This window comes from Oncorhynchus nerka, linkage group LG19, assembly GCF_034236695.1.
Source record: "Oncorhynchus nerka isolate Pitt River linkage group LG19, Oner_Uvic_2.0, whole genome shotgun sequence".
Taxonomy (NCBI): domain Eukaryota; kingdom Metazoa; phylum Chordata; class Actinopteri; order Salmoniformes; family Salmonidae; genus Oncorhynchus; species Oncorhynchus nerka.
This window is the reverse complement of record NC_088414.1, coordinates 16561786-16581082: the sequence shown is the minus strand read 5'-3', so window position 1 is coordinate 16581082 and position 19297 is coordinate 16561786. Positions and strand designations below refer to the sequence as shown.

Sequence of the window (19297 nt, the reverse complement as noted above, 5' to 3'; positions counted from 1 at the left end):
GTATTTCACTGTAAGAATAAAAGTTTTGTTTTCAAAATAATTGTTTCCGGATTTGAACATATTAATGACCTAAAGCTCATATTTCTGTGTGTTTATTATAATATAATTAAGTCTATGATTTGATATTTGATAGAGCAGTCTGAGCGGTGGTAGACAGCAGCAGGCTCGTAAGCATTCATTCAAACAGCACTTTCATGCGTTTGCCAGCAGCTCTTCGAAATGCTTGAAGCACAGCGCTGTTCCTGACTTCACGCCTATCAACTCCCGAGATTAGGCTGGCAATACTATAGTGCCTATAAGAACATCCAATAGTCAAAGGTAAATGAAATACAAATGGTATAGAGAGAAATAGCCCTATAATTCCTATAATAACTAGAACCTAAAACTTCTTAACTGGAAATATAAAAGAAACCACCAGCTTTCATATGTTCTCCTGTTCTGAGCAAGGAACTTAAACGTTAGCTTTTTTACATGACACATATTGCACTTTTACTTTCATCTCCAACACTGTGTTTTTGCATTATTTAAACCAAATTGAACACGTTTCATTATTTATTTGAGATTAAATAGATTTTTATTTATGTATTAGATTAGGTTAAAATAAAAGTGTTAATTCAGTATTGTTGTAGTTGTCATTGTTACAAATATATATATATATTACATCCTGTGCACCTACGGCTTTTTTTGGTCCTCCAATGAATCGGTATCGGCGTTGAAAAATCATAATCGGAACCTCTAGTTCCAACATCTAGTGGAAAGCCTTCCCAGAAGAGTGGAGGCTGTTGTAACAGCAAAGAGGGGACCAACTCCATATCAATGCTAATTATTTTTTAAATGAGCAGGTGTCCACATACTTTTCGTCATGTGAAACATCACTAGACGTAGGCTACTACATGATACTTCAATTTGCCCTATATCCATCGTGAGGTTGCTACAACCTAGCCTACAATGAAAGTTCATAACGTAGGTGCACAGGTTGAGATAAATTGGAGTAATCAAGGTGACAGACAGTGAGTGACACATTCAATACCGCCTTGCACACTCTTGCCTGTATGTGATGTGCATTCTGACTGAGTGACAGCAAACTTGGCTGCAAGTTGAGGAGAGACACACACACCCCCCTCCGCACACTGCTCCTAATCTGCAATTATTTTGAGGTCAGAATGTGTAGGGAGGTATTTTGCCAACATATATTTAGGCATATTAAAACACTTCCGTTTTTTCCGACCACAAGTATCATCTGATCCGATTATTAACTGTCAATTTACAAATACGATTATGAGTATGGCCATGTAGGCACAGCTCTAGTACCTTTAAACTCAACTCTGGACCTCGAAGCCAGTTCCATTTTTGTATTGCTCCCCTCTAATCAGAGCCTGATTTAGACCCAGGACACCAGGTGTGTGCAATTAATTGTCATTCAGAACAGAAAACCAGAAGGCTCTGGACCTCGTAGGATAAGAGTTGAATACCCCTGCTAGTAGCTGATGTGGGGTGTAAAGTAATCAATAGTCCAAACAGTCCCAAAATGGTCTGTTTTGCAAGGAAAACCAAAGTTTCTATTGGACGAATCCAGGTCCTTCCCCAGTTAGTTCCGTTAGTGAAATGTTTTGCAACAGAATCGGCGGACTGAATACACCCTTGATCACCCACAAACAGTCCAATTTCATAGCAGTCACATACAACATCCTCACTATGCATGTAGTGGACTACAGTCAACTCCAATGTGAAGGAAGTTTATGATGAACTTCACCAACAGAGTGGAGCAGAGGCCAGGGTTTGTGTAATCTAGCTCTGACTACATCGATTTGCCCAAGGTCAATACTTCCCAAAAAATATAATGAAATGACTACCTTGTACTTATGTTTGTCCTCTGTACTTGCGTGCCTTTCTTTGTTTACTGAAATCTATACCATTTCAATAAACGTTAATCAAATTACAACCAACCTTTTGCTAGTTTCTGTTTCTCAAATGGCAATTTAGCATGTCAATTGAATCTCCGATGGCGTTTGTAAATTATACCTAGGCTATAAAATTATTGTAAATAAATAAGTATTTCTTTGATTTCTATCTCATTATTTATTAGTATCTCAGGACAGAAAATGTACCAGGTTTATAAAGTTATCTGCCAAATTCCATGTTTATAGCATACTGCCCTGCATCCCACTGCTATGCTGGCTTGACACTGACGCTAAGCAGGGTTGGTCCCTGGATGGGAGACCAGATGCTGCTGAAAGTGGTGTTGGAGGGCCAGTAGGAGGCAAATTGAAAGGACATATAGCCAAGCCAACAAGAATACATTTTTCTAAATAACTAGACCATTCAAGGGCAGGCAAAGACTGGAAGTAGTTATGCGGCATTACGAATTATATCAGGATTACCTTCTCTCGACGACGTCAGCTAACTGACAAAAAAACTAGGGGCAAGCAAACTGACATAAGTTTAATGCGACAGCTTTACTATCTTTACCGTCAGTGTTAGCAGGTCGGGTAACCGTGGCAGAATAAGTATCATGCAAATAATTTGTTGTGACAGCCATGTACAGTGGGGCAAAAAAGTATTTAGTCAGCCACCAGTTGTGCAAGTTCTCCCACTTAAAAAGATGAGAGAGGCCTGTAATTTTCATCATAGGTACACTTCAACTATGACAGACAAAATGAGAAAAAAAATCCAGAAAATCACATTGTAGGATTTTTAATTGATTTATTTGCAAATTATGGTGGAAAATAAGTATTTGGTCAATAACAAAAGTTTATCTCAATACTTTGTTATATACCCTTTGTTGACAATGACAGAGGTCAAACATTTTCTGTAAGTCTTCACAAGGTTTTCACACACTGGTGCTGGTATTTTGGCCCATTCCTCCATGCAGATCTCCTCTAGAGCAGTGATGTTTTGGGGCTGTTGCTGGGGAACACGGACTTTCAACTCCCTCCAAAGATTTTCTATGGGGTTGAGATCTGGAGACTGGCTAGGCCACTCCAGGACCTTGAAATGCTTCTTACGAAGCCACTCTTTCGTTGCCCGGGCGGTGTGTTTGGGATCATTGTCATGCTGAATGCCCTTGCTGATGGAAGGAGGTTTTTCACTCAAAATCTCACGATACATGGCCCCATTCATTCTTTCCTTTACACGGATCAGTCGTCCTGGTCCCTTTGCAGAAAAACAGCCCCAAAGCATGATGTTTCCACCCCCATGCTTCACAGTAGGTATGGTGTTCTTTGTCCTCCAAACACGACAAGTTGAGTTTTTACCAAAAAGTTATATTTTGCTTTCATCTGACCATATGACATTCTCCCAATCTTCTTCTGGATCATCCAAATGCTCTCTAGCAAACTTCAGATGGGCCTGGACATGTACTGGCTTAAGCAGGGGGACACATCTGGCACTGCAGTATTTGACTCCCTTGCGGCGTAGTGTGTTACTGATGGTAGGCTTTGTTACTTTGGTCCCAGCTCTCTGCAGGTCATTCACTAGGTCCCCCCATGTGGTTCTGGGATTTTTGCTCACCGTTCTTGTGATCATTTTGACCCCACGGGGTGAGATCTTGCGTGGAGCCCCAGATCAAGGGAGATTATCAGTGGTCTTGTATGTCTTCCATTTCCTAATAATTGCTCCCACAGTTGATTTCTTCAAACCAAGCTGCTTACCTATTGCAGATTCAGTCTTCCCAGCCTGGTGCAGGTCTACAATTTTGTTTCTGGTGTCCTTTGACAGCTCTTTGATCTTGGCTATAGTGGAGTTTGGAGTGTGACTGTTTGAGGTTGTGGACAGGTGTCTTTTATACTGATAACAAGTTCAAAACAGGTGCCATTAATACAGGTAACGAGTGGAGGACAGAGGAGCCTCTTAAAGAAGGTCTGTGAGAGCCAGAAATCTTGCTTGTTTGTAGGTGACCAAATACTTATTTTCCACCATAATTTGCAAATAAATTCATTAAAAATCCTACAATGTGATTTTCTGGATTTGCTTTCCTCATTTTGTCTGTCATAGTTGAAGTGTACCTATGATGAAAATTACAGGCCTCTCTCATCTTTTTAAGTGGGAGAACTTGCACAATTGGTGGCTGACTAAATACTTTTTTGCCCCACTGTATGTTAGTATCGACACATGAGGCTGCTGAAAACGTTTACTGAAATGACAAAAAAGTGGATGCCGCCGAAGTTAGGCTAATTACATGGGACTAACGGGAGTGCCCTACCATGCTGACTACACCGGGCATGCGCATGTTGATTTTGTCAATCCACACCAGACGTGATCAGGACAGGCAGGTTGAAATATCAAAACTAACTCTGAACCAACTATATTCATTTGGGGACAGGTCGAAAATCATTCAACATTCATGCCAATTTAGCTTGCTTTGCTAGCTAATTTGTCCCAGGATATAAACATTGGGTTGATATTTTACCTGAAATGCACAAGGTCCTCTACTCTGAAAATGAATCGACAGATAAAAGGGTAAACCGAGTTTGCGTCTAGTAATCTCTCTTCCTTCAGTCGTCTTCTTCTTTGGACTTTATATGGAGGTTGGCAACCAACTTTAAGGTGCATTACCACCACCAACTGGACTGGAGTGTGGACCTCAGTTTACCCATGTGGATATATGCTCCTAAAAACCAATGAGGAGATGGGAGAGGCAGGACTTTCAGCGCATCAAGCGTCACAAATAGAACCAAGTTCTATTTTAGCGCCTGGCTATGCAGACGTGCGAGCAGTGTGGATGCAATGATTGAATAATGTATGTGTAAATGTATTTTGCAATGCTCGGGCACATAACGCGAGCGGTGTGGTCAGCATGGTACACGGCTGTACCATACTCGAGGGAGTGGTCACATTAAACCACACCTCGCCGTGGGCATTTATTAAATTGACACATGCACATTCACACTAAATTGATATATTTGATTAACCCTTATTGAAAAGGTGTGGATTTCAGCAAACAGAGAAAGGAACACAACTACAGAGGACAAACATAGGTACAGGGTTTCATGATTTAATTTTTTTTCAAGTATTGACTTGGGTGTATCTATGTAGTCGGTGCCAGATTCCACAAAGCCTGGTCTCTCACTTCCTTCACCATGGAGTGGAGTTTAGTCCGCTACTTTGCTAGTTGCGTAATTCCTTCTCGTATCTCCTCCTCTCACCTTTTCCCTTTGCTTGTGGACTTTAGTGCACAACACAACAGGCCACAACAGGCCACAATCAACAGCCTGATCAACTCTATGTGAAAGAGATGTGTGAGGCAAATGGTGGTCACACTAGATAATGACTGACTACATGCCCCTACCTTTTTTAAGGTATCTGTGATCAACAGATGCATATCTGTATTCTCAGTCATGTGAAATCCATAGATTAGGGCCTAATGAATGTATTTCAATTGACAGCTTTTTTTTTATGAACTGTAACTCAGAAAAATATTAGAAAATTGTTCCATGTTGCATTTATACTTTTGTTCAGTGTAGTATAGTTTTATCTAAAAAGGATAACTTATCTATGTTAAAACTATTTCCACCCCCCGAAATTCACTGAGTAGGATGGTCCTCCCCTTCCTCCTATGTGGAGCCTCCACTGACTGTATGGTACTGTATTATATTCTTACTGTAAACATGGAGCAATTACTGCTCAGAAAGGTCAAATACAAAGACTGTGTTGTATTGAGCTGGTAAACTGTGACATGTTGTCAGTGCTGACCTTATCCAGGAACCAGTCAGGTTGGCTACCAGAGCCGTCGATACGAGCCTTCATCTTCCTCAGGGGAGCAATGTCCTCGACCTCCAGGGTGAACATGTCCTCCTGACCCTGCTCAATCCTAAAGACAGCCAGAGTGTGAGCGCAATGCTTTATGGGAGAGTCTTTGTAAACACACCACTAGTCTACATCACATGCACTGTGAACTACAGTAAGTACAACTATTCAAATATAGTTTTTTATGTGGATGAATGTGGAATAGAATTGCAGTTTGGTCGTTTCAAAACCACTTTATGTTGGCTAATTGGGGTGTGTTTATTTGGGTGTGTTAAATTTATGCATTTGTTGAAGTGTGAACATTTGGTCATATGGGTGAACTTTTGGGTCAGGTGTGTTTGATAGCGTTTAATCAGTGTGTTTGGTTGCCTGTGAACGTTTGGTCAGGTGTGAGAAATTGGTCAGGTGTGTGTTTGGTCAGGGTCAGGTGTGTGTGTGGTAATGTACCTGTCCTCATTCTTCTGCAGCAAGATCCCCTCTGTAGTGATGTTAGCCCAGAACACAGACAAGTAGATCTGGGTGTCTGCTCTTGCATTTAGAACATCTCTCATCACCACTGTCACCTCATAGATGATCTGACAATTACAGACAGACAATGATTAATAATCAGTCAATAAATCAATCACTCAATCAAATTAAACAATTCATATTTGTTTAATTGATGAGATAACATATGCTGCCAGGTAAACCAAACAGATAAATCAACCAAACAAATCAATGTGACAAAAAGTACATGTTAAGACATTTCCTTGTAGGGGAGAGTGGGGTAAGTTGAGCCAAAGGGTTAAGTTGAGCCACCCTTGAATCTAGGAAACCATTCAAAAAATAAATCATGTGACCAAATATTTAGCAAGAGGTCATAATTTCATGGAGTCTGAAGGAAGAAAACAGATTTTCACCAAGTCAAATGAATTGTGTTAGAATTATCATGATGCTTGTATCTAAACCAAAGTAGATTGTTTTATACATCAGTTGAGGTCTTTATAAGCTTCAATATGAGTTCCTAAACCTAGCATGAAAGTGCATCCTTGTAGCTGAGTGAGCTAATATAGTAAACATTTTTGTTTTGGGGTGAATTGTGCCAATGGCCATAGGGTAAGTTCAGTCAATGGTTGAGCCAATGGCAAGTTGAGCAAATTGAAGTGCTTTCTTCCCAGGTGTAATACAAGGCATTATTGCTGGGATATGAGAGAATAACAGGGCCTGGCCTATGCTATGAGTGTAAAAAAAAAGTACAAAGTGTTTAAGTGTAAGCCTGTGTTAAAAGATGCTAAAAATGATTAAAAGACAAGTATAAATTGTGTTTGGGAAATAAAGATAGACATGGTTTTAAAATGTGTGGGTCATATTCTGGCCCTCGCTTCATATTCATCGCCAAACCCACTGGCTCCAGGTCATCTATATGTCTTTGCTAGGTAAAGCCCCGCCTTATCTCAGCTCACTGGTCACCATAGCAGCACCCACCCGTAGCATGCGCTCCAGCAGGTATATTTCACGCATCACTCCCAAAGCCAACTCCTCCTTTGGCCGCCTTTCCATCCAGTTCTCTGCTGCCAATGACTGGAACAAATTGCAAAAATCACTGAAGCTGGAGACTCATATCTCCCTCACTAACTTTAAGCATCAGCTGTCAGAGCAGCTTACAGATCATTGCTCCTGTACATAGCCCATCTGTAAATAGCCCACCCAACTACCTCATCCCCATATTGTTTTTGTTTTCTTGCTCCTTTGCACCCCAGTATCTCTACTTGCACATTCATCTTCTGCACATCTATCACTCCAGTGTTTAATTGCTAAATTGTAATTATTTTGCCACTATGGCCTGTTTATTGCCTTATCTCCCTAATCTTACTTCATTTGCACACATTGTATATGGACTGTTCTATTGTGTTATTGACTGTACGTTTGTTTATTCCAAGTGTAACTCTCTGTTGTTTGTGTCGCACTGCTTTGCTTTATCTTGGCCAGGTCGCAGTTGTAAATGAGAACTTGTTCTCAACTGGCCTACCTGGTTAAATAAAGATGAAATATATATATATATTTTTAAATATCAGAAATGATTCAGACCATTTCCCTTTTTCCACATTTTGTTACGTTACAGCCTTATTCTAAAATGGATTAACATTTTTGCAAATGTATAAAATAATAAAAACCTTATTTACATAAGTATTCAGACCCTTTCCTATAAGACTCGAAATTGAGCTCAGGCTCATCCTGTTTCCATAACCAGCACTTACACTGGAAAATGTATTTGACCCCTTTGGTTGGCATGGCAACAGCTAGGTAGCAGCTCTCAGGAGAGGCCCCATCTGAGCTATATCCCGGGCATGGAGCAACTACATCCATCAGCTTATGTGTTGTGACCCTTGCACTTGATGAATACTTCTGTGTCTAAACGCTGTTTGTGTAACATGGTACAGGAATAAAGAACTCATTGTAGCAGCATTAAACTATGTGTGGGCATTTTCTTTCTTTATCTACAGTATATGTTGTACACCACCACTTTTCTTTGGGATATGAATATTCTGTATGCTTAATGTCATGTGACCCATACCTCCACCTTTCTGATCTCTCCCACATCAACGCCATGCGACTCGAAGGACTCCAGAGACCCAGAATCGAAGCACCTCTTCTCCCCAGGCAGGTCCAGCCACAGCCTCTCCGTCTGGGTGTCCCATGGGTGTCCCATGGTGACCACAGACCCTGCTGCTGGTACTGGCTTCCTTCTCTGCCCCTGTTGAGAGGGTGAAGTGGTATGGCATGACCGCAAAGACACAAGGTAATGTGTTTTGACTGTATGTACATGTGTGTACAGTTGTTTCTCCAAACCCTGCCTCTACAAAGTGTAATGTGAATAAATACTTATTTCTGGAGTGATCAATCAGCTTATTGCAATGTATACAACTGGTGAAATACTGTATTTCATCACAACTCTCTATGTGCTTGTGTGTGTGGGTTTATATTGGCAGTATTGTGTTTATTTATTGGTGCTCTTCTTTTGGATGTCCTCATTCGTATTACTCCTCTTGTTCATGTTGCTGTCTATACTCTTCATGCTCAGAGCTGAGCTCTTCTTGCTGCCTTGGAAAGTCTCCCTCACCCCCTCATAACCCTGTGAGAATATACAGCTCACACACGTGTACACACTCACACACACATATGCATGCACACACACACACATTGACACACTCTCTTGTTGTGATGTGTGTTTTGTCCTATATTTATATTGTATTTATTTTAAATTTTTTGTCCCAGGCCCCTGTCCCCGCAGGAGGCCTTTTGCCTTTTGGTAGGCCGTCTTTGTAAATAAAAAATGTGTTCTTAACTGACTTGCCTAGTAGAAGTACAGTTCACACATATATTGGTGTATACACACTGTGGCACACAAACACAGTACCTTGACATAGAACATTCTCTCGATGCTTTTGTCCTCTCTTTTCCTTCACAACTAGCTCTCCTACATCGAACACTAAGACCTCCTACAGATCCTCATCAACCACCTCTACGTGGTCCAGGTACCAATCAGCACTCATCATGCTGTTGTCATGGCGAATCTTAATTCTAAACACCTGATACAGGTCCACCGCCTCTTCGGAAAATGTATCCACCTGAAATAGGAGGCACACAGAAGCAGTATCATTTTTTATTTAACGTTTATTAACTAGGCAAGTCGGTTAAGAACAAATTCTTCTTTACATTGACAGCCTAGGAACAGTGGGTTGCCTTGTTCAGGGGCAGATTACCTTGTCAGCTCAGGGATTTGATCTAGCAACCTTTTGGTTACTGGCCCAATGCTCTAACCACTAGGCTACCTGCCGCCCCAGGTAGCCTAGTTGTTAGAATGATCCAAAAAGACACATTGAATTAGTATTTTCCTTCTATATTGCCTTAATATCACTGTACAATTATTGTATAACAACATCACTACCTTTTATGTTGTGATGCAAAAGCCAATAAACCTACTCAAGTACAAATAATATACAGAAATGACAGAAAGTCCTAGTTATGGATATGGTGTGTTGTTCTGTCTTACCGCTCCCCTCTCAAACTTGTTGCTGTTTGTCTCAAACTTGCAGAGTTTGTGTTCAACCGTGCCGCCCAGGTCTCTGTAGATTGTGAGGAAAACGTTGGCATCTGTGCCTGCGTTGTAAACGTCACCCGTCATCACAGACACATTGTAGGTGAACACAGATAACAGAAAACACAGACTGAGATAACCCACAGACAGAAAGCATAATAATGGCCTAAAGTGTCCAAATGGGAACAAATTCCCAACACTGTGTGACTGCAGCGGAGAAAGACATCAATTTAGAGCAGAGAACTGCCACATCATTTACCTGTCAGGCAGACAAAGAATCTGACAAACGAAAAGGCACATTCTGCTGTAATGGCCGGCCTCCGGTGTGTATGTGTGTGCATGTGTACTTTCCACTGAGTCTTCCTCCTCAGTGTGTGTGTGTGTGTGTGTGTGTGTGTGTGTGTGTGTGTGTGTGTGTGTGTGTGTGTGTGTGTGTGTGTGTGTGTGTGTGTGTGTGTGTGTGTGTGTGTGTTCGCTTGTGTTTGTGTGTATGTACTCTCCAGTGCATCTTCCACCACAATCTCGCTGACTTTCAGGGTTCCGTCTCATAGTAGTTTCTCCGTTATGATGTCAGAAGGTACTAATTCTCTCGCTGTCTCTCCGTCATCCTCTGACTTGGCCAGCCAACACTCACAAGGGAAGACGATAGTCTCCTACCCCTAGAGAGATAGAGCAGCAATGCGTGAGTGACTGAAAACACACCAGGTCTCTTCGTGAGGAGAAGAGCACCACCTTGTGACTAGAAATTGTATTGTTTTGATTTATAATATGATGTCATCCGTCTCTTTTTACTGAAGACGGGTGTAGTATTGCTCTGATCTTTGACACTGGACTAGGATCAGTTTTGTGCATTTTCCCCCATTGTTAAGGTTAGGATTTGTGAAGGTTAAGCGTATCCTAGATCTGTAGCTGAGTAAGTAGCCTTTCTCCTGTGTATCTTTCTCTTCCTCAGCAGTCGTCTGCTCTAACCGCGATCCTAAAAATGCTCACAATAATCATTGATTGTGAGTTATTTCACAGTGCAAGCTTTTTTAAATGACACCAGCCTCAGTTTCTCCCTCAGCTGTCATGACCACTAGATCTTCTCTATGACGTCGCCCATGTCCTCCAACTGCATGGTGTTACAGAAACATCAGCATCATCATGAGGATCAAGAGCATCATCACCCACATTGTCATCCTCTTCATCATCACCATCATCCTAATTAAATAACCATATATTCCTTACTCAACTGTGTTTTAATAGGCGACTACTGTGTGGTTGTACCTCAACGATGAACATGTCCTCAGCTCCCCTCTCAAACTATATGGTCCGCTCCCTCTTGTTGACACAGAGAGTCCTCTGCTGGGTGCACACCCCGCCTCGACCGTACAGCACGGTGAACACGTCTGCATCTGTACCCGCTGCAAACAGGTCACTGGTTTTGTTCTCGAATGGCACAACTGCGACAGAGGGGAAACAAGGGTTTTGGTAGGATAAGGTCCTGTAAGATATGGATTATCTACAATAAGTACAGTGTGCTTTAGACTGGCATTTCTGGTATGTCAGATATGACCTGATATGGTATGATATAAGATAGTAAAACTGTATAGGGTAGTGGTATGCTGGCTAGTAGGCTATAATATGGGTTATCTAAGTTTAGCATGTTGCAGGTTGGTTCTTACATGGTTTGTCGAATTCAGTCTGGAGGTCTGCAGGGAACAAGTCCCTGACGATGGCCCCGTTGTCGTTCTTCCTCTCCCTTGTACAGCCAGCGACCACAGGGGAACCGTAGCATCTGGCCCAGGGACGGGGCGTTCAACCTCTACCCAGTCAAGGAACCAGCCTGCTGCGGCCGCTGCACAGGCATAACACATCATATCACAAGGACTGTGTGTGTGTCTGTCTGTCAGTCTCTCAGTCTTTTTTCGTGATCTCCCCCATTTTCGTGATATCTAAATTGGTAGTTACGGTCTTGTCCCATCGCTCCAACTCCGGTACCGACTCGGGATAGGCGAAGGTCGAGAGCCATGCGTGCACCGAAACACTGCTTCTTGACACACTGCTCTGTCCATTGCTTCTTGACACACTGCTCGGTTAACCCGGAAGGCAGCCGCACCAATGTGTCGGATGAAACCTCTCTGTTTTATGTATTCGTATCACATAGAACTGCCTGTGGAAACACACAGCAGTAAATGGCATAGTTAGTAGAAAAATATATTTTTTGTGCCGTACAGGGTGGCAAATGCGTTGGCATCGGTGTCCACATACTTCTTGTCTCCAGTCTTTACCCTCATTGTGAAGGTGGTAGACATGGCTGACAGAGAAAGATCAACCAAATCAGATAAGAATGTATTCATGGTATAATGCATTGATATTATTCAATCAAATGATATGCTGAACAATGAAATGTGGGTAACTAGGCCTAGATGTTTGCATCTGTTATTTTCCAGAAGGAATAGAACATACACCACATTTTTAATGGGAGCAAACCATTTGTAATTCTAGCCCCTTGTGTGTGTATTTATCACCCTTCTGCTCCAGGACGAGTGTTGAACTGGAGTCTTTCTCCTCCTCCTCATCATCACCATTCTTCATAAAAGGCCTTGTCCACAGAGACCAGCTCCCTGGTGATCTGTCAGTCAATGTGCCAACCACCGTTTACAGGGGAAGTAGTACCTAGAACACAGTTTTTGTCTGTCTGCCACTAGCCTAGCCTGCCAGGCTTCTAGGCCTGTCTGACTGTCTGTCTGTGACTTGATAATAACCCCATAAGTACCATTTCTGACCACCAAGGGGAGCTGTGCAGTTGTTTTCTTAGACCAATGGGCAGACCTTTTTATTTCCTGAAAAACCACACCTTTTCTCAAAACATACAGGCAGTCTTGGAAGAGATGCATAGATTTTTTTGGACCAGCTATTTATCTATAAATCACCTTCCTAGCCATATAGATATATATGTATGGTGTGTCATATGGTGTAGAATGTAGATAAGTGGTAATAATAAAATAGAAAATGGCAATATTATCTCAAATGGTGTAGTAAAGTGGTTAATAATCCTCACTTATTGTGTAATCCTGTGCCTGCCTCCTCCCCTCCTGTACGTGGTGTTGTCTTTGTTGTCCACTATCTCCACCTAGTCCAGGAACCAGGCGGCATGATGCTGGCTGTTGTCATGGCGAATCCTCAGCTTCTTCAGAACGCCCAGATCGATGGCCCGGGATGGAGAATACGTCCTCCTGAACCCCACAAAGAACCACGGGAAAGGTCAGGGTTCAAAGGCATAAATAAAAGGTTAATAAAAAAGGTACCTGTTCAATTATCAATAATTGTTTAAATGTTTTAAATTTATTTGATTCTTAACAACAGGGTACCGTGCACAAAGATCAAACAGCTAGGTCAATGGGAAAGAGGTTGTAGTTCAACAGCGACTCAGATATTGACATCATCATCATCATCATCATCATTTTGACAGATGTCTCACCTGCCCTTTCTCAAATGTGTTCAGGTTGTTGGGTCTTCCTGAGTCTCCGCTCGGCCCTTGTCGCCGATCTCTCCGTAGATGTTAATGTATACATAAGCCCTCCAGGTCTCAGAGGTCCTCTGGGAGGAGCTCCACCACGATCTCCCCATCCCCCTCGTCACGGGCCAGCCAGCGCTGACAGGGAAAAGTCACTCTCTCCACCACCTCCTGGAGCTCTGTCACATGCTCTTCTTCCTCCTTCTTCTACTTCTTGTCATCCTTCGGCTTCTCCTTCGGCACCTCCCTCTGCACCATAGCGAGCCACTTGACGTCCACCATCTCAAGGAACCACCCATCGCCCATACCAGAACCGTCGTACCCAATGCAGATCTTGAATAATTTGCACACATTCAGTACCTCGATCTGAGGGGTGAGAGACTGTAAGACAGGCCAATGGTGGTTATTCAGAGATTTGTCCTCATCGCTCCACAACATGGCAGAATGACTGATTTTATGCTAAGTCTTCTCAAAACCAATGACAGCTGTGCTCTTCATGAATACAACTAATTCACAAAAAGGAAAATACTTTTCTTCCCACAATTTGAAACCAACGAATGTAGACTACTTCCACTGGTTCACTGACCGTGTCTGACTTTAAATATCTCTGTGGTCCCGCGCTCAAAGTGGTAGGAGCGGCTCTTGAGGCAGATGAGCTCAGTCTTGCCGTTCTCTCCATAGATCTGACAGAACACACTGACGTTGGTGCCACCTTTGTGCATGTTCCCCGTAACCGCTGTGATCTCATAGTTTATCACTGCAAACGAGAGGGCAGAGCAACATGTCACTAACCAATTAGACAATGGCAGGATGATGGAGAGTGGGCTAATGCCCCACAATCCATCATAATCACTAAGTAGGAGTTCATCACTTGCAGGACAGAACTGTATTTATCAAGTGAAGTCAACTGGTTACAGGTTTATTCAGTGTCAATGTAGGTATTCTATAATTTTGAGTATTCCTGTACTTTTTCCATTGGGTGTTCTTGAGAGAACTTGGGTAGCTACATTGTGTATACAAATGCCTCAGTGTATTTGAAAGCTCTAGTACAGCACCTAGTGTGTATAAATATTACCTCTGCTCTGGCCAAAATAAATACACACTGTAAATATATTCATTTAACTTGAACATGATATAATAGAATTCTCTGGCACAGTAGGCGGGTAAGGGTGAAGCTTATTTGTCCTGTTTCACACATTTACGAGTCTGTTAATACGCATGTGAGAATTGGAATATGTGTGTTTTGCATATCCCCCTCAGAGAGTGAAGTCATGGCCAGGGTCGGCCATTATCAATGGTGACCCTGGAGCAATTAGAGTTAAGTGCCTTGCTCAATCGATTTTTCACCTTGTTGGCTCCGGGATTCAAAATAGAAACCTTTCAGTTACTGGCCCAACACTCTAACCACTAGGCTACCCACTGCCCTGCACAGTATAATGCATGTATTGTCTCAGAACATAAACTCTAGTAAACGTCCTGTTACGTTTCTCGATGTTCAGAGTCTCGCTGGGGTAGATCTCTACCTCCATCTTCCCATCAGAGCCAGCAGTGGCTGGGAACTTGTACTGCTATCCATGGACTGACACAATGATCTGCACACTGTCCAGGAACCAAACAGCACCTGGACACTTAGTGTGGCCAATCAGCACACCGTGGATCTACAGAGAGAAATCAGGAAGTAAGAATCAAGGTGGTCATTATAAATGCTTTTATCCAGTTAACATTGTCAGTTTGTGAGACCCAATCAGGAATCAAACCCAGAACTCTGATGTTTAAGGCACCACACAACTCCAAAAAACTGAGACATACTGTTAGATGAATTTAGTTCTTATGTATTCATTAACCAATTCAATTAAAATACTCCGTCTGTACCCAGAGTTTGTAAGGTTCTGGGGGAAATGAAACAGACGGAGACCAGTCAAAAATAGTCAGTGACGTTTATTCTCGAGAGCTCTGATCATAATCACATGTACATTAGTTTATATATCACACATAGCGTCATAGCGTACAAAATGTCCCTCCTCCTCTTGGACAATGACGAAGCTGCTTTTCAATTCAATTCCAACACACACATATTGCTTATCTTATGCTACCACATGTTACACAATCTACTGCAAGCCCAACGGTTTCTCCCCTCCCTGGGTGGGGACGAGACATTTTTCCTGTTGTTAGTTTCACAGTGGTCACAAGTTGTCTGTTAACACTTCCTGTTTGCCTATGTACAAACATATTCTTCAGTTAAATGTATACATCATTTAGTCATTTAGTCATTATAGTTTAAAATCCCATAACACATACACTATAATTGCATACTGTAGGGATAAATTGGTATAATTAAGATGACTATAGTCTATAATCTATGTTTCTAGGTTTCTGAAAGTGTATTCTATCTGTATTTTCCTACGTTTATAAAACATAAAGAATAGAGTTATATGATGTCATAGGTCTCGACGGTGAAGACATCAGTTTGCCCTGGTCTCATAGTAGTTACTCAGGCCGTTGTCAGAGACCACCAGGAGGATCCTGTGGGGTCGCACTTCTTCCCGTACAGCTTGACAAACACCTGGGAGTCTGAGCTGGCACCATTAATGCTGCCTGTCCACCGAGACTAGATTATTAGAGACTAGATTATTAGATTATATCTAAAAATTATATCTAAAAATAATATGAGACAGGCCTTTTACTTGTATTTTACACACACACACACACACACACACACACACACACACACACACACACACACACACACACACACACACACACACACACACACACACACACACACACACACACACACACACACACACACACACACACACACAGACACACACACAACTCTAAATTGTAATGGGATGCTGGTCCATCAGCTGGCTAACTGCTTTAAGCGCGTCCATTGGAGAACGGCCATTAGAGACAGACTGGGCGTGGCCGGTCCGGATGACTGTCTTCTCTGAGGCAGTATGGCTGTTAGTGAAACACTGGCTGTTTGGTGCTTTTGCTTTTTACTAGTGAGGGAAGTGAGTGATTGGATGAAATTCATTATCAGGGGGGAAAAAGTACCTGTCGCACAGCACTAGTCCATGTATACCATGAAAGTAACTTTCCAAACTCTCAGAAATGTTCATTTCAATAAATTAGTTAAATTTCAGTAAAAAATGTTGCGCAAGGGCTCGATTCAGGTTCTAGATAGCACCTTTTTTCCTAGGAGTGTACTCTTTCTCAGGAAGTGTCCAATCCAGCTCCAGCGGTGTCTCTTGAGCATGGTATCCATGGCTTCCTGCTTTGTTTGTCTAAGGAGGTTGGTGTTTGATATTGTGTTTGGCCCGACAATGTGCATGATTCTCCGGAGGGAGAAGGTGTAATTTTTTCAGGTCTGCTTCTGTCATTTTGCAGCATTCTGAACCATAATGGAGAGTTGCCAGTACACAGCTCTGGAATATTTTGAGTTTTGTATTTGTTCTATATTGTCCAGATTTCCAGACTCGTTGCTCTTGCTTTATTGATTCTGATGCCGATGTGTTTGCTGGTGCTTCCATCATGACATATGGTGCTCCCAAGGTAAGTAAAACTGTGGGTTAACTCCAGGTCCTGTTCCTTGATTTTGACTGCGTTTGCGTTGTTAATGTTGATGGGCATGACCTTGGTCTTGCTGCAGTTGATAACCAGGCCGACTTGCTGGCCAAAGGACCTGGACTCTGTCAGTTTTGTATTGTAGATGTTGGTGTGTGTGATAAAAAAAACAGGTCATTGGCGAAGTCAAGGTCTTCTAGAGTAGAATACAAAGTCCAACAAAGCTCAAGTCCAGCAAAGCTCATGTTGCTGGTTCCCACAGGGCACGAAAAGTAGCTGTGGTACTGTTTTATGGTGTTAACGACATGGGTGGTGGTTCCATAAATTCTTAAGATCTTCCATAGTCTTTTCCTGTGAATGCTGTCAAAAGCCTTCTGGTTGTCATTAAAGTTGATGTAGCGTTTCTGTTGTCACTCACTACATTGCTCAATGATGTTCCTGAGAGATCTTGTCTGTACAGCTGCTTCCTCCCCTGAAGCCCACTTGCCCACTTGTTAGTTCATAATCACTTGATCTACAGCTGAAGACATCCGTTGTACGATACTCTTGCAAAAGATCTTGCTGGGAACGGAAAAAAGTGTGATGCCCCTCCAGTTGTTGCAATCGGGTAGTGTGCCCTTAGGTGCCTGAATGATGACCCCCTTGGTCCAATTTGAAGGTATCTTTCAACTTCATCCAGATGTCAATGAAGAGTGGAAGAAGGATGTTTGCAACCAATAACTGGATCGATTTTGAACAGCTCTGCATTGAGGTTATCAGGACCTGGAGCTTTCACATTCTTTAATGACTTGATGGTAGTGATCATTTATTCTTTGGTTGGTGGGTCGGTGTTTATGTCTAGATCTTCTGGAGCAGCTTCAGGTGAGTTAATTGGTCCACAGGGTTAAGCCTTTCTGAAATATTCTGTCCATCTTGCTTCCTATTCATTTTCTGTAGTAGGAGGTTGCCTTGCTTGTCTTTGATTTGAGTATTTGACTTTCTGCCACAGATTAGGTTAGCAATTTTGTATACTGTTCCTTGCTTCTTGTTTGCTGCTGCCTTTTCAGCTGCACTTGCCAGCTCCTCCAGGTAGTCCCTTTTGTCTCTTCTTACTAGCCTTGTGTGAGAATTTTTCTGTGGTGTGCTGTGTAGTAGGATCCTAGTAATGGCCTACACCATCTTCAGAGATAGCTGAGCACATGGAGATGTTTTCCCCACGTTGTCCAGGCAATTGGACGGTCGCCCGTTGGCCGATGAGGTTCCGCCCACGGCGCCGAGTTTTGGCCAGGTTGAAGCCCGCTTCATCAACAAAGATATACTTGTGATGGGTCACAGCAGCATCAAGCACCATCACCTTCTAAAAATATATGTTGGTTAGTTATTTTTACAGTATAGTTCCAATATGATATTGTGAAGTAGCATGTGCATCAAATAGTAACAGTAATACAGTATATAGTGCTACACCTGAACGTACTCGGCCCGCAGTTTTTTCACCTGGTCGTTGTTTCAAAAGGCACCAGGTAAATGTTTTTCATAAATACCTGGTGCCTCTTCAAAAGGCAGGTGATTGTTCGTAGGCTGATGGATGCCACACACGGCCACGGCCACCACCATGGGGTCTTCTGTCAATTCTGAGGGTAGAACAGAGTATACTGTCAATATATAATACTGTATTGTAATGGATGTAAACTTTGTGAGTTTACATCCATTACAATATGTAATTTAATGAAAATGTAATGGTAAAGGATAGAGGGGAGTTAGGTAGTCTAGTGGTTAGAGGGTTGGGCCAGTAACCTGAGCCGACAAGGCTCTGTCGATGTCCCCTTGAGCAAGACACTAAACCCTAGTTGCTCTGGATAAGAGTGTCTGCGAAATGACAAACATTTTAAATATAGTGCACATCCTGCAGACTTACCGGTTTTCCTGGCAAAATGTTCTCATAATTGAACTGACAGTTGATCTTTCCAGGTTGGGGTGAACTCATTTTAAGGGCCTCTGCCATGATAAGGCCTCTGCCCACCTCTTTTACCTTTTTGATGGGGCCCATGACCACCTCTCTGACGGGCCCCTTGTCCACAAGGTCTTTGATTTTTGTCCTCTCCCTTGCTGTCTATCCTGATCCATGTTGAAAGAAATTGCAAGTGTTCAAACGTCCCCTTTTATACTGAACAAAAATATAAACGCAATATGCAACAATTTAAGTTCATATAAGGAAATCAGTCAATTGAAATGAATTCATTAGGCCCTAATCTTTAGATTTCACATGACTGGGCAAGGGTGCAGCCATGGATGGGAGCCAGGCCCAGCCAATCAAAAATATTTTTTCCCTACTAAAAGGATTTATTACAGACCAAAATACTTCTCAGCAAAAAGTTATCTTTGTCACTAAGCTAGCCACCTCTCCTCTTTGATGATATTAAATGAAA

At 42.3% G+C, this 19297-nt stretch overlaps 1 pseudogene; it reads right to left on the bottom strand.

Moving 5' to 3' along the window:
• Nucleotides 1-18918, bottom strand: part of LOC115146900 (lipoxygenase homology domain-containing protein 1-like) — a 28782-nt pseudogene extending 9864 nt beyond the window's left edge.
• Nucleotides 18919-19297: the final 379 nt, after the last annotated feature.